The sequence below is a fragment of the Bubalus bubalis genome, chromosome 13, assembly GCF_019923935.1.
Source record: "Bubalus bubalis isolate 160015118507 breed Murrah chromosome 13, NDDB_SH_1, whole genome shotgun sequence".
NCBI lineage: Eukaryota > Metazoa > Chordata > Mammalia > Artiodactyla > Bovidae > Bubalus > Bubalus bubalis.
Window position 1 is genome coordinate 57,382,201 of NC_059169.1, and position 12,621 is coordinate 57,394,821.

Here is a 12,621-nt window from a genome sequence, read left to right on the forward strand (position 1 = left end):
GTGGAGGAGGGGAGAGCTGGATTGCTTGAGTGGAGACGCTCAGTGCACTAGATACCAAGGAGGGAAGACGGGTTGTTAAAGCGGAGTTCAGTCCCCAACGGCCCATCCCCGTTAGGAACAGCCAGAGTCAGTAAAAGATACCGTTCCCCGAGTGATGGGCTTGGCCTGTGGGCCAGGCCCAGGCCACTCCTCTGGGCCGAGCGCTAATTGGTCGTCTCTGTGCGCCGAGTTCTTTTTTTTCCCCGTGCTTGGAGACTCTTCTCAGACTTTCTAGTTTCCGTACCTCCTGTAAACGGAAACCGTAGTTGGAAAACTGCATGTTGATGAAGTTTAGTTTCTGTTTTTATCATCTGCGTTTTCCCCCACGCCTTTCAACTCCCCTTTTCATCCTTTAGCAGGACCCACCCTATTCTAATCCTGCCCCTCTTCTTGTGACTCTACCAAAAGAATATTTTAGTAAACTTTTTGTTGAAGGACACTCCCCTTGGTCGTCATGTGGACGGCCAAATGGAGTAGGGAGAAACTGGAGGCAGTAAATTATTTAGTGGTAGAATAGGTGGAGGCAGGAGAAGATAATAATAAGGGCTAATGCTAATAGTTCTGTGTAATTGAGCAGTAACCTGTTGCAATTGTGATAGATTAAAAAAAAAAAGCTAGTTTCAAAACCGTACTCAGTATGATCTCATTTTTATAAAAACTATGTGTGTAGAAAAATGTCTGGAGTGAAGACCTCAATGGCTGAAGGCGAGAGGAAGACAGCCCTGGAGATGGTCCAGGCGGCTGGGACAGATAGACACTGTGTGACATTTGTGTTGCACGAGGAGGACCATACCCTAGGAAATTCTCTTCGGTACATGATCATGAAGAACCCGGAAGTGGAATTCTGTGGTTACACTACAACCCATCCTTCAGAGAGCAAAATTAACTTGCGCATACAGACCCGAGGTGCCCTCCCCGCGGTCGAGCCCTTTCAGAGAGGCCTGACTGACCTCATGAATGTCTGCCAGCATGTGCTTGACAAGTTCGAGGCCAGCATAAAGGAATATAAAGATCAAAAGGCCAGCAGAAACGAAGCCACATTCTAGTCCCTCACGCACCATACAGGGAGAACTGACCTCTAGGATATTCTGTATGTGCTCTTGGCAAAAGAAGTAAAAGATTGTGGTGACAGCACGATGTGACCTGCAGAAAGGCCTGCTTCTAGTTCATAACTCATCTGAGCTGTTGGAGTCCCTGCGAGAAACTGTATTCTTCTAATAAATTCCCTCTTGTACTCAAACTGATTTGAGTGGTTTCTGTTCCTTTGTTCTGGACCTGGACTCTTAGGATTTTGTGGGGGTTTTTTCCTTTTAATTGAACCAAGGTTTAAAGTGAGGAAACAGATAACCAGGCACCTAGAGAAAGACCTTGATGGAGGAAATTAAAAGGATTTCCCTCCCCTAGTCACAGGAGAGGGAAAGATGCTGTAGAGCAGTGGTCCCAACCCCTTGGGTACCAGGGACCGATTTTGTGGAAGACATATTTTTCCACGGACCGCAGATGGGAAGGATGGTCTCAGAATGATTTGAGAGCATTGCATTTATTGTGCACTTTATTTCTAATCTAATGCTGCTGCTGATCTGACAGGAGGTACCCGCCTGAGGCAGGGAGGTTCGAGACCCTATGTCATAGAGCATGACCCCACATAGGCTGTGGATGGTTTATAAAAGAAAGGTGGGAGTGAGGGGAAGACTTGGCCTCTTCCTAGATATTTTTTAGTAATTTATGAGAATTGCATCCTTTGCTATGATTGGCAGATTGTGCAAGGGAGGAAAATAATTTGAGAGAATTCTGGTTTCATGTGAGAGAAGTTAGGTGGTCTCAGGCTTCATCTTTATGGTAGTGTTTAGAGGAAGATTCCAGCTTAGTGCTGTAATTTCAGGACCCTAATATAAGAGGAGACAACTGGGATGACCAGATAACATTTTCAGTTCTGGGTAGGTATCTCAGTATAGCCCAAGGTTCCATGAAAAGAAACAGTATTTGAGAGAAAGTAAAGACAGGAGGAAAATTGAATGTGCAGAAAATGATTTTTGGGGAAACCTAAAATACTGGTGAATCACACTAAAGAACTGCCCTACTTAACCTCTTCAACCTTGTGTCTTATACCTGTCCTACCCCAATTTGAATGATAATTCAGCCTACATATCTGTCAACCTTAGAACCTCAGCACCCCACCCCGGCCCCACCCTAGTAATCTGAGAGGGGAATCTGCTTTAGCTATGGAAGTCAGAGAGGATCTCCCAGAGGTCACAGGAAGAGAAGGAGCTGGCCGTGCAAAAAAAGAAAAGCATTCTGGGGGAGTAGCACTTGCAGAACTCTGAAGCAGAACACCAGTGGTCTGAGGAATCAAAGGCCTTGAAAGGAGATCTGCATGTCTAGAGCAGGGCAAGCAGGGAGGACAAAGGCTTGTGATAGGCTCCAGGGGAAGAGCTCTGGGGCAGAGGCTTTGGAAAGTACAAGGGGAAGGCATCTGGGAATCTGACGACAGTGTGGTGGAATGGACTGTGGAGAGGCCAGGGTAGAAGCAGACGAACTATAAGAGCTGTAAGGTCCAAAAGCTAGTGATGGAGACGAGTGGATTTGAGATATGTTTGTGAGCCAAATGGTACAGAATTGGTAGACCTCAGGAAGTGGGTGTAGAAGATGAGGAAAGAGAAGGATGATTTCCACCTAGATTTGAGGCTAAATTTATTGAAATGGGAAATTCGTTGGGAGGTAGAGTGATGGAAAACTTGGGTTGCAGGGATCGGATTGGTTGGGAGGTGGAGAATCAGAAGTTCCATCTTGAATGAGGTAATCAGTAGATATGAGTTGAAGGCCATCAAAGAGATTCAAGTCGAGATCAGCTTTGTTAGTTCTTGCCACAAAGATGAGGTAAATGCATAAAAACTGGAGTGATAAAGAAGAGAGTCCAAACCAAGCCTTGGGCAAGCTCAGTATTTAAAGGTTGGTAGATCAACCAGTGAGGTGGTGGGGAAGCCTGTAGAAAGTCAAGTTGTGGAAGACAACGCTCTCAAAGAGAAGAGTGATGAATGAGTCACATGAGGACAGAAAAAATGTCAGCTGAAATTAACAGAGAAGTCACTGGGCAGCTGGCAGCATTAGTTTAGTGCCTACAAAGGCTAAATATTAACCCTGGTAACAGAAGAATGGCTTCGTTTGGGGTTTCCAATAAAGAAAATACACTGTAGGACATTAGAGGCTAAATTTAAGTGGGAGCAGGAGTGGGTGGGGAAAGATCAAAAGTTCCGGGGCAAGGACAGGGAACATTCTCCTAGGGTGACAGACAGTAAGAAACAATTAACAGAAAGCCAATGTCAGCATAAGGAACCTAGCACTTGAAGACACAGGGAAGTCCTAAAGGGATCAGTGGGAAATGATCAAACACTTATTTGCCTCTTCAAAAGTTCTGCCTATGAGTAGTTCAGTGAGGACCAGAAACAGGATAACTTAAATGAAGTTTAATACCTATGAGCCAAGACCTGTTAGGAGATGAAGGCCAAATTTAATTAATTAGTGGACACAGCAGTGCAGAATGGTGACAGTAGGCTGAAGTAATCAGTAACAGTACCCGTGGGGGATGTACCCGCTGGTGGCCACCCGCCACATCTTGTGGCCTTTTTACTCCTAAAAGGGCTCATCACTCATGGTTTGGCATGGAGTCTTGAATCTGTTTGTTGTTTAGTCACTTCAGTCTTGTCCGACTCTTTGCGACCCCAAGAACTGTAGCCCACCAGGCTCCTCTGTCCATGAGATTTCCCAGGCAAGAATACTGGAGAGGATTTCCTCCTTCAGGGGATCTTCCTGATCCAGGGATCAAACCCACGTCTTCTGCATTGGCAGGCAGATTCTTTTACCACTGAGCCACCAGGGAAACTGAAGTGAAAGTGAAAGTTGCTCAGTTGTGTTTGACTCTCTGCGACCCCATGGACACAGTCCATGGAATTCTCCAGGCCAGAATACTGGAGTGGGTAGCCTTTTCCTTCTCCAGGGGATCTTCCCAACTCAGAGATTGAACCCAGGTCTCCTGCTTTGCAGGCAGATTCTTTACCAGCTGAGCCACCAGGCAAGCCCAGCCCTAAACACAGGTTCTTACAAAAACACCTTCACAAGGCAGGTGTGTGAAAGGAAAAAACAGGGCAGGGCAGGGCAGGCAGGATAACCAAGAGTCCTGGAGACCAGAGAAGAATCTTTGCAAAAAGTTTGTCAGAACCTAAGGGAAGGCAGAATTGGTCTATGAGAAAGTGAGGGAGATTGATATGAATCATGTATTTACTTAACTGAAAAAACTTACTCAGTATTTCTGATTTACAAACAGCAATAATATCAATGGTTCAAGCTCAAATTCTGTTCATCTATAAAATATCTATGCCTTTTAAAGAGGCAATTATTAAATAAAATGATTATATGCTAAAGGCTTTTTTAATATATAACAACTTGAGTACTTGCCAAGCACTTCCCACTTTCAAAGCACTTTACAAATTATTTATAAATTGCATACAGTTGCAACATCTAAGTGTTCTAATTGGTCATTATAACGCATAGGTGCCTGTAGAACCTCTGTGGAGATGAAAAGGTGTCTACCTAGAAAGTGGTCCAATCAGTGTCATTCTGAACCAGTGTCTCACATTTTTAGAAATAATGAAAGCACACCAAGTTCTGTGGCCACCATTCCTCACCCTTCTTTTTGTTTCCCTTAAACATGTTGTTAAGACTATAGGTAGTCTCCAGATCACTAATGTCATCTTTTCCTATAAGCAAAATTTAGAACCAGAGAACGTTTGTACTAGCCCTCAAACTGGGCTTCCAGGAAATTTGCCCAAATCCACCAGTCTGCTTTCAAGTACTTATGGCCCCAGATCTAGCCCTTCTGTGCTCAGATTCTTAATGCTGGTTTTTCTTTTGCCATTTGAAAGTGTATAACCCAGGTGGTGCTAGTGGTAAAGAATCCACCTGCCAGTGCAGGAGACATAAGAGATACGGGTTCAATCCCTGGGTCAGGAAAATTTCCCTGAAAGAGGGTATGGCAACCCACTCCAGTATTCTTGCCTAGAGAATCCCATGGGCAGAGGAGCCTGGTGAGCTACAGTCCATGGGGTTGCAGAGTCGGACAGGACTGAACAAGTAAAGAACAACAGCAAGTACGTACCTAGTAGTGGTATCAGTCCTGAGAAATGGTGGAGATAAGAGAATACGAGTCTGCCCTCCAAAGCCCCCTGATTTTGAAGAGGACAGACAAGAGCCATACACATGAAAAAGGTAGCCAACTGCATTTACAGTGAAGCGCCCTAATGTGCAGTGTAGGGCATTACCTGCTGAACACAGAATGGAACTGGTGAGGGACACTCCTGTAGCAGAGATCGTTCCATGCGCATGCAGCCTGCCCGCCACTACCCTGGGCCCTGGAGAAATTAAACCACACAGGCAGTGTGCCTTCCAATAACTCATGGAGCACTGAAGCAGGCAAACCTGTGAAAGAATTAGCGCTCCAAGATAAACGGTTTCCTTTTTCCCAGTGTAAAGAAGCCATTACCGATTCTCAAGCTAGGGAATGCCCATGCAGGATGGACGAGGGGGAGGAAACGTGGGAAGACAGTGTGGATCAGGGGGCATTTGTACCAGTCCAGGTGTAATGTAAGGAGAGTACCATTGTAGACGTGGAGGTAAAAAGATGGATACCAGAAAGCTGGTGGAAAAAAATAACGTGGAGCCAGAGTCCGCCAGGGAAGCAGGTGAGAGGCTGTGCACAGCCCCGGTCCTTCAGCCCAGCGTTTTGCTACCACTGCCCCCCAACCAAAACCAGCACGGCGGGATTCGTGAGCTCCTCTCCCCACCTGTCCTTGCTGACGAGTCCACCCTTAACCTCCTTCCCTGCCTGTCAGAAGAGCTGCCTTTAACAAGGTCTAGACTCCAGGGCTACAGATGTGGACACTGAGGGTGGGGAGAGGAAGTCGGGCAGTGAGCTGACCAGCCCTTGCTGCCCTCTGCCCATACCACGCGGCTCTCCTCAAAGGGAGCATCGCCATTCATTCATTCATTCGTTCGTTTGGCAAAATGAGCACAGTTTAGACGCAGACATGGTTTAGGTACCAGATGGACAGCAGGGAACAAGGTGTCCCATGTACAGTTTGTTTTCTGATGGCAGAAGTAGAAAATAAAGAACTAGTGCATCCATAAATGCACCATGTAATTAAGGTAGTGATGTAAATGGGAAGCGGAGGAGTCATGGGCTTGGGGGAGAAGGCACTCAGAGTCTGAATATCTAAGAAAGGCTTTTCTGAGGTGGTGACCTGAGCAGAGAAAAGGAGAGACCGTGGAAAAATGAGAATACACTCGGAATTTCCTGGGCGATAAACTAAAGTTACTCAGCCAAGAAAAAGCAGAATGATGAACCTTTTCAAAGGAATAAACTTTCAGCATTGGATGTGTGTGTAGTTTTTATTAGTACCCAAATTCATATCATTTATCTTTAATCTGTGTATTAATTACTAGTAATGATAGTAAAGAATCTGAGTTACTGTGTGGGGCAGTAGGGTATGGTCGCAGTTTGGGATCCACGGATAGGTGTATGTGTATTAAGAGAGTTGACCTTAATTTCGGTTTCGGCATTTTTGAGAGAAGCACATCTTTCTTAGAAGCAGAAGTGAACGTGCTTGGAATCCTGCACCCCTTTTCAGGCTAAATAACTGTGAGTTAAGAGCTCACACTGTTGGAATCACGCTGCCTGAGTCTTGGTCTCGGTGCTACGCTTTTTAGCTGTGTTACCCCAGACAAGCTGTTTGACCTCTCTGTGCCTGAGTTTTTTCACCTGTAAGATTGGGACAACAATACTTACCATACAGGGATATTCTGAATATTAATTTAGATAATAGAGTCAAAGTGCTTAGGATAGTATCTGGCCCATATAGCATGCTTTCAATTAGTGTTAGCTGTTGATATTATTGGGCTTCCCTGGTGGCTCAGAGGGTAAAGCATCTGCCTACAATGTAGTAAACCTGGGTTCGATCCCTGGGTTGGGAAGATTCCCTGGAGAAGGAAACGGTAACCCACTCTAGTACTCTTGCCTGGAAAATCCCATGGACGGAGGAGCCTGGTAGGCTGCAGTCCATGGGGTCACAAAGAGTCGGACACGAACTGAGCAACTTCACTTTCACTTTTCACTTTCATGCATGGAGAAGGAAATGGCAACCCACTCCAGTGTTCTTGCCTGGAGAATCCCAGGGACCGGGGAGCCTGGTGGGCTGCTGTCTATGGGGTTGCCCAGAGTCGGACACGACTAAAGCAACTTAGCAGCAGTGTGGAAGGTTATTAGTATGCTAAAGCCATTGCTTTTTTTAAAAAGATAGTTTAAATAAAATAGCATTCCTAATATAATTGAATATAGGTAAAAATCGAAGATAAGTGGATTGTTTCTTCTTTTCCTGAAGAAATTAAGATTCTAATGGAACACGCACAGTCTTCCTTAAGCTGTAAGACAGAGATTAAGCAGGAAGGAAAAGTAAGTTCCATAGCAGATGGATTCCTGGTTTGGTGCCAAGTACGTGAATACTGATGGGGAATCAGGGTTCAAGCTATATGCTAGCCAAGCATCTAATTGCATAAAATGTAATATATTGGTATTTTATCTGCCAGTGCTCCATAGATTCCATGTTTGCTATGTAAGACTCTTAATAAATGTCAAAAAGAAAAGCTACCACCCACGTGCTCTTCTTAGTTTACATGCTAACTTGGGTCAGATGTCAGAGCAAGTGCAGATAAAGCCCAGAACAGTTCTGTCCAAAGGGCTCCTGGAGAAGATGAAGCTGCCCGGAGCATCTAGTCAGACGGGCTAGACCGGCTGGCTTTTAACAACAGTTTGTGGTTTGGAGGTTTGGGTTTTTGTTTTTTTCTTTTTTAAGGGTGAAAGAGGCTTTCTTCCTAGGGGCCTCTTTGGACAGGACTGTGTAGAGGTGAAGTGTAAGGACTCTGAAGGCAGGGCCTGGTTGTCATCTCTGCTTCACTGCTTCCTAACTCGCAAATGTGTGAAAGAGCAGCATAGCCTTTCGGAGCCTGGGTCCTCTCATCTGTAAAACAGAGCTAGTAGTAATACTTACTTTACAGGGTTATGGTGAAGTGTAAATGCCCTAAAGCACTCAGCACAGTTCCTCGTAAACTTAAGTACTCAATCATTAGCCATTACTGTTACCATTGTCATGTTGGCCGCGTTGAAGACAATCAGTGGTGGCTAGAACAGCTGCCTTCTAGAACTGGGCATGTCTCTATTCGCGGGGTCCCTGCCTGTTTCTTCTCGCCACATGGCCAGCTGGGACCGCAGGCCATGCTGGCCTTCCCGTTTCTTTCAGATTTGCCTGGAGTGTTCCATCTCAGGGCCTTGGTGCTTGCCCTTGACTTCACCAGCCCCTCTTCCCCAAGTCTTCACCCGGCTGTGTCTTTCCAGAGTACTTGCTCAGGCCATCCTTGACCACTGTGTCAGTTACCCATTGCTGTGTAACAGATTGTCCTAAAACTCAGCAACAAGGAATCTAATTGGAGCTAAGGTAGAAAAATCTGACTCAGGACTTCTTGCAAGGCTGCAATCAAGGCATCATCTGGGCTGCAGCTTCTCAAGGCCTGAACAGGGATGATTAATTTCCAAGCTCGCTCACGTGGGACAGCCTTGCTCCAGGGCAGCTGGCTTCCCCCAGAGCAACAGATCTGGGAAAGAGGGAGAATGCAAGATGGAAGCTGAGTCTTCATACCCCATCTCAGCAGCGACAGCCCACCACGTCCACCCTGTTCTGTCTGAGAGAAGTGGGTCCAGCTCCTACTGGGGGGAGGGGATTGTACACAGACAGGAATACCAAGAGGTGGGGATCCCCAAGACCATCTCAGAGGCCACCGACCCACAGCTGCCTTCTCCAGGATAACACGTGTGCATCCATCCAGACCGCCCTCACTGTCTGTCCCTTGACCCGGCTTCATTCCTCCCTGGTCCTCACGTTAACTGACGTCATATTCTGTATCTCTCTGTTTATCGTCTAATTCCACTTGAACATCGACTTCCAGAAGGCAAGGGCTCTTTACCTGTTTGCCTTTGTGTCCCCAGCACTTGAAACAGGCCAGGCAGGCAGCAGGCTTTCATTCATGCTAGGCCAGTGAATGAATGACTGCGTGCGTGACTTGAGTGTGAGTGAGCACGACTGCCCCGGCAGGGAGGGAAAGCTGTGATCACGCTGACATGACCATGTACACTCACAAGCTGACACTTGCAAACTCAGCCAGGACAGTGACAAGCTCCAAGAAGAAAAGGAATTCTCGACAAGCAAGGAAGCAGACCCATCCTGTGGCTTCCAAGGGAGGAAGGGCTGAGGCGTGAGCATCACGGAGCAGCTCAGTGAAGGTGGCCATGCTTGGTGACCCCACTCTCTGATGTCTTCGAGAGAGCCTTAGGTGCTGACCTCCCTCACCACCTCTCCCATGGCGTGTTTGGTACCTTTCCTCCTGTTGGTATAAAACATTCATTACAAGAGCGAATAGAAGATGGGCATCCTGCACTTTTAATTGCACTGAATCTGAATTTGTGAGGCTGAGATAACTATAAGCTCAGGGATTGCAAACCACCAGCTGGTAGTTGATGGTCTTTAGCGTCCTCTGTCCATACGGAGATGAGCACATGCTGGGATGGGCGGGAGGAGTTCATTAGGCAGAAGGTGGTCGTGAAGGGAGCAGGCAGAGGCGGAGGACCTGCTCCTGGTGGAGCAGTCTGCACAGGAGGAACCAAGCGGATCTCACACACACTGATGGGGCGGAGGAGTGCAGAGAGCTCACCCGAGCCTAGCCGAGTGGGCTCTGTTGTTTTCTCTGGGTCTGGAAAGGAAAGGAAATGGCTCCCACTGAGTGCGTCGCACAGTCGTGAGCACTGACCCCCAAGGCAGTGGCGGCTGGTTTTGTGAGTGCCTGCTCTACACTTTACACACCTACTGCATGGCACCAGATTTGGGGAGTTCGCTGATCAATAACACTTCAAAGAATGAAACCTAATAGGGTGAACTGTTGTAGAGTTGCATAGTTTTATTTCGCCGTTGAAAATCAACTTTGTTCTGGTTCAAAATTGTCAGAAACCCCAGTCACTATGTGGCCTGACAGCACGTGGAGGCCTGCAGGGTGTGTTTTCACCCCCTCCGACAGTCGGTCGGGCAGTTTGGTTCTGACACGGTCAGCCTGGAGGTGGTATCAGAGCGCGCTCAGACCTTCAAGGCTCTCCTGCCCACCCCCGCTTCAGACGCTGGTTGCAAATCCAGGGTATTACTCGTGCTTCTGACCTACTGGCTGAAAGTTCCCATGACCCTTTCCCTGGGCTCAGTTAATTCATTCGAGTGGGTCACAGATTTCAGAGAAACGTTTACTCCCTTTTATCGGTTTACTATAAAGGATACAGATGAAGAAGGACATGGGGCAAGGCCTGTGGGAAGGGGTGGGAGTTTCCATGCCCTTCCTGGGCACTCCACCTCTCCTCAAATCTCCATGCAGTCACCAACCGGAAGTTGGAGAATCTAAAGAGAACCAGAAGTTCTCCACACCCTGTCCTTTCAGGGTTTTACTGAGGCTTCACTCCACAGACACGACTGATTAAATCATTGGCCCCTGGTGGCTGAACTTCATCTCTAGCCCCTCTCTCCTTCCCAGGGGTCTGTGGATGGGACTGACAGTTCCCAGTCTCTAATCACTAGTTGGTTGCCCTGGGTGACCAGCCCCCATCCCCAGGTGGTGGTTCAGTCACAGAGTCGTGTCCAACTCTTTGCGGCCCCATGGACTGCAGCACACCCGGGGCCTCTGTCCTCCACTCTCGCCTGGAGTTTGCTCAAACTCAGGTCCATTGAGTGGTAATGCTATCCTACAGCTCACCCTCTGCCACGGCCCCTTCTCCTGCCCTCAGGAATCGGGGGAAAACCAAACATACACTTCTTTCAGTAAATCAGCATACCGTAAGACCAAAACAGAATTAAATTACGCATTCTGTAATTTGACATCTGTTATGCCATGTTCATCACATTGGCTCCACACTAAGACAACAGAGTCTTCAGTTTTCTCTTGGATCTTCAAAGGACTTGGTCCACAACTCTTAATGTCTCACCACCACTTGGTAAATTATATGGGATCTCAGAATGAATTTTAATTGGAGCTTAGATTTCAAGATAAGGGTCACGTATCATAGAGATGCCTGATCTAAAATCATTTCAGATCCCGTTTTGCTTGCTTACTGTGTTCTGCATACTTGCATACTTAAGCATAAATCCCAGTGCTTGGAATACTTAACAGGTTTTTTATTCAGAAGTGATTAATATACAGTTGGGGAAATAAGTATCAATTATCATCTCATTCCCTGAAGATAAAGAAAGGCGACTATTCTCATCTAGTTCAGTGTCCATCAAAGTAAAAGAGTCCAACTTATGTTCTCCACAGACCTTGTAATCTAAGCCTTCAGAACTTGGTTCTATGATTGTTCTCCTAGTTTTTTGTTTGTCTACATGGCAAACACGGTACTTTGTCATCAAATGGATGAGAAAAAAATGGGGATTCTAGGGCCTTACGATTAGAAACTATTCTGCTGCTGACACATCACTAAACACCCAGGAAATGCAAACTAAAACCACGTGAGATCCTACCTCCCATCCAGCAGAATGACTGTGATCAAAAAGACAAGAAATAACAAGTGCTGGTTGAGGATGTGTTAAAAGAGAACCCTCCTGCATGGCTAGTGGGAATATAAATCAGTGCAGCCACCGTGGAAAATGGTGTGATGTTTCTTCGAAAAATTAAAAGTACAACTACCATCAGCCCAGCAGTTCCAGTCCTAGGTATTTATCCAAAGAAAATGAAAACATTGATTCAAAAAGATATATGCACCCCTATTTCATTGCAACATTATTTACAATAGCCAAGATACAGAAGCAACCTTAGTGCCCATTGATAGATGACTGGGTAAAGAAGATGTGTGTGTGTGTGTGTGTGTACATACACACACAGTGGAATATTATTCAGCCATAAAAAAGAATGGAGTCTTGGTGTTTGTAACAACATGCATGGATCTAGAAGATAATATGAAATAAGTCAGAGGAGGACAAATATTGTGTGATTTCACTTATATGCAATCTAAAACATGCAGCAGATGAACAAACATAACTAAACAGAATCAGAGTCATGATACAGAGTAAAAACAAGTAATTGCCAGAGAGGAGGGATCTGGGGAAGGGAGAGAAAATAGGTGAAGGCTATCAAGAGGTATAAACTTTTAGTTACAAGATGAATGAGTCACATTATGAAATGCACAGTATGGAAATACAGTCAGTAATTATGTACTGTCTTTGGTGACAGATGACAACTAGGCTTATCATGGTGATCATTTTGAAATGTTTAAAAATATCAAATCACTGTGTTTATGCCAGGAACTAACATAGTGTCGTAGATCAATTCTACTTCAAAAACAAACTCAGAAAAAAATGATCAGATTTCTGGTTTCCAGAGGCAGGAGGTGAGGGGAGGAGAATTGGATGAAGGCGGTGAAGGTACAAAATTCTAGTTATAGGATAAATAAGAACC

General features: G+C 45.9%; 1 protein-coding gene and 1 long non-coding RNA gene across 2 annotated transcripts in view; one reads left to right on the forward strand and one right to left on the reverse strand.

Annotated features, from left to right (window-relative positions):
* The window catches only part of POLR1D (RNA polymerase I and III subunit D), a 32,921-nt gene that overhangs the window by 352 nt on the left and 19,948 nt on the right, over window positions 1–12,621 (forward strand). The window lies entirely within an intron of this gene.
* Window positions 242–9,398, reverse strand: LOC123464851. Its single transcript, XR_006639897.1, has 2 exons — window positions 9,278–9,398; window positions 242–286 (listed from the first exon to the last, which is right to left on the reverse strand). It is a non-coding gene; the product is annotated as an uncharacterized LOC123464851 (long non-coding RNA).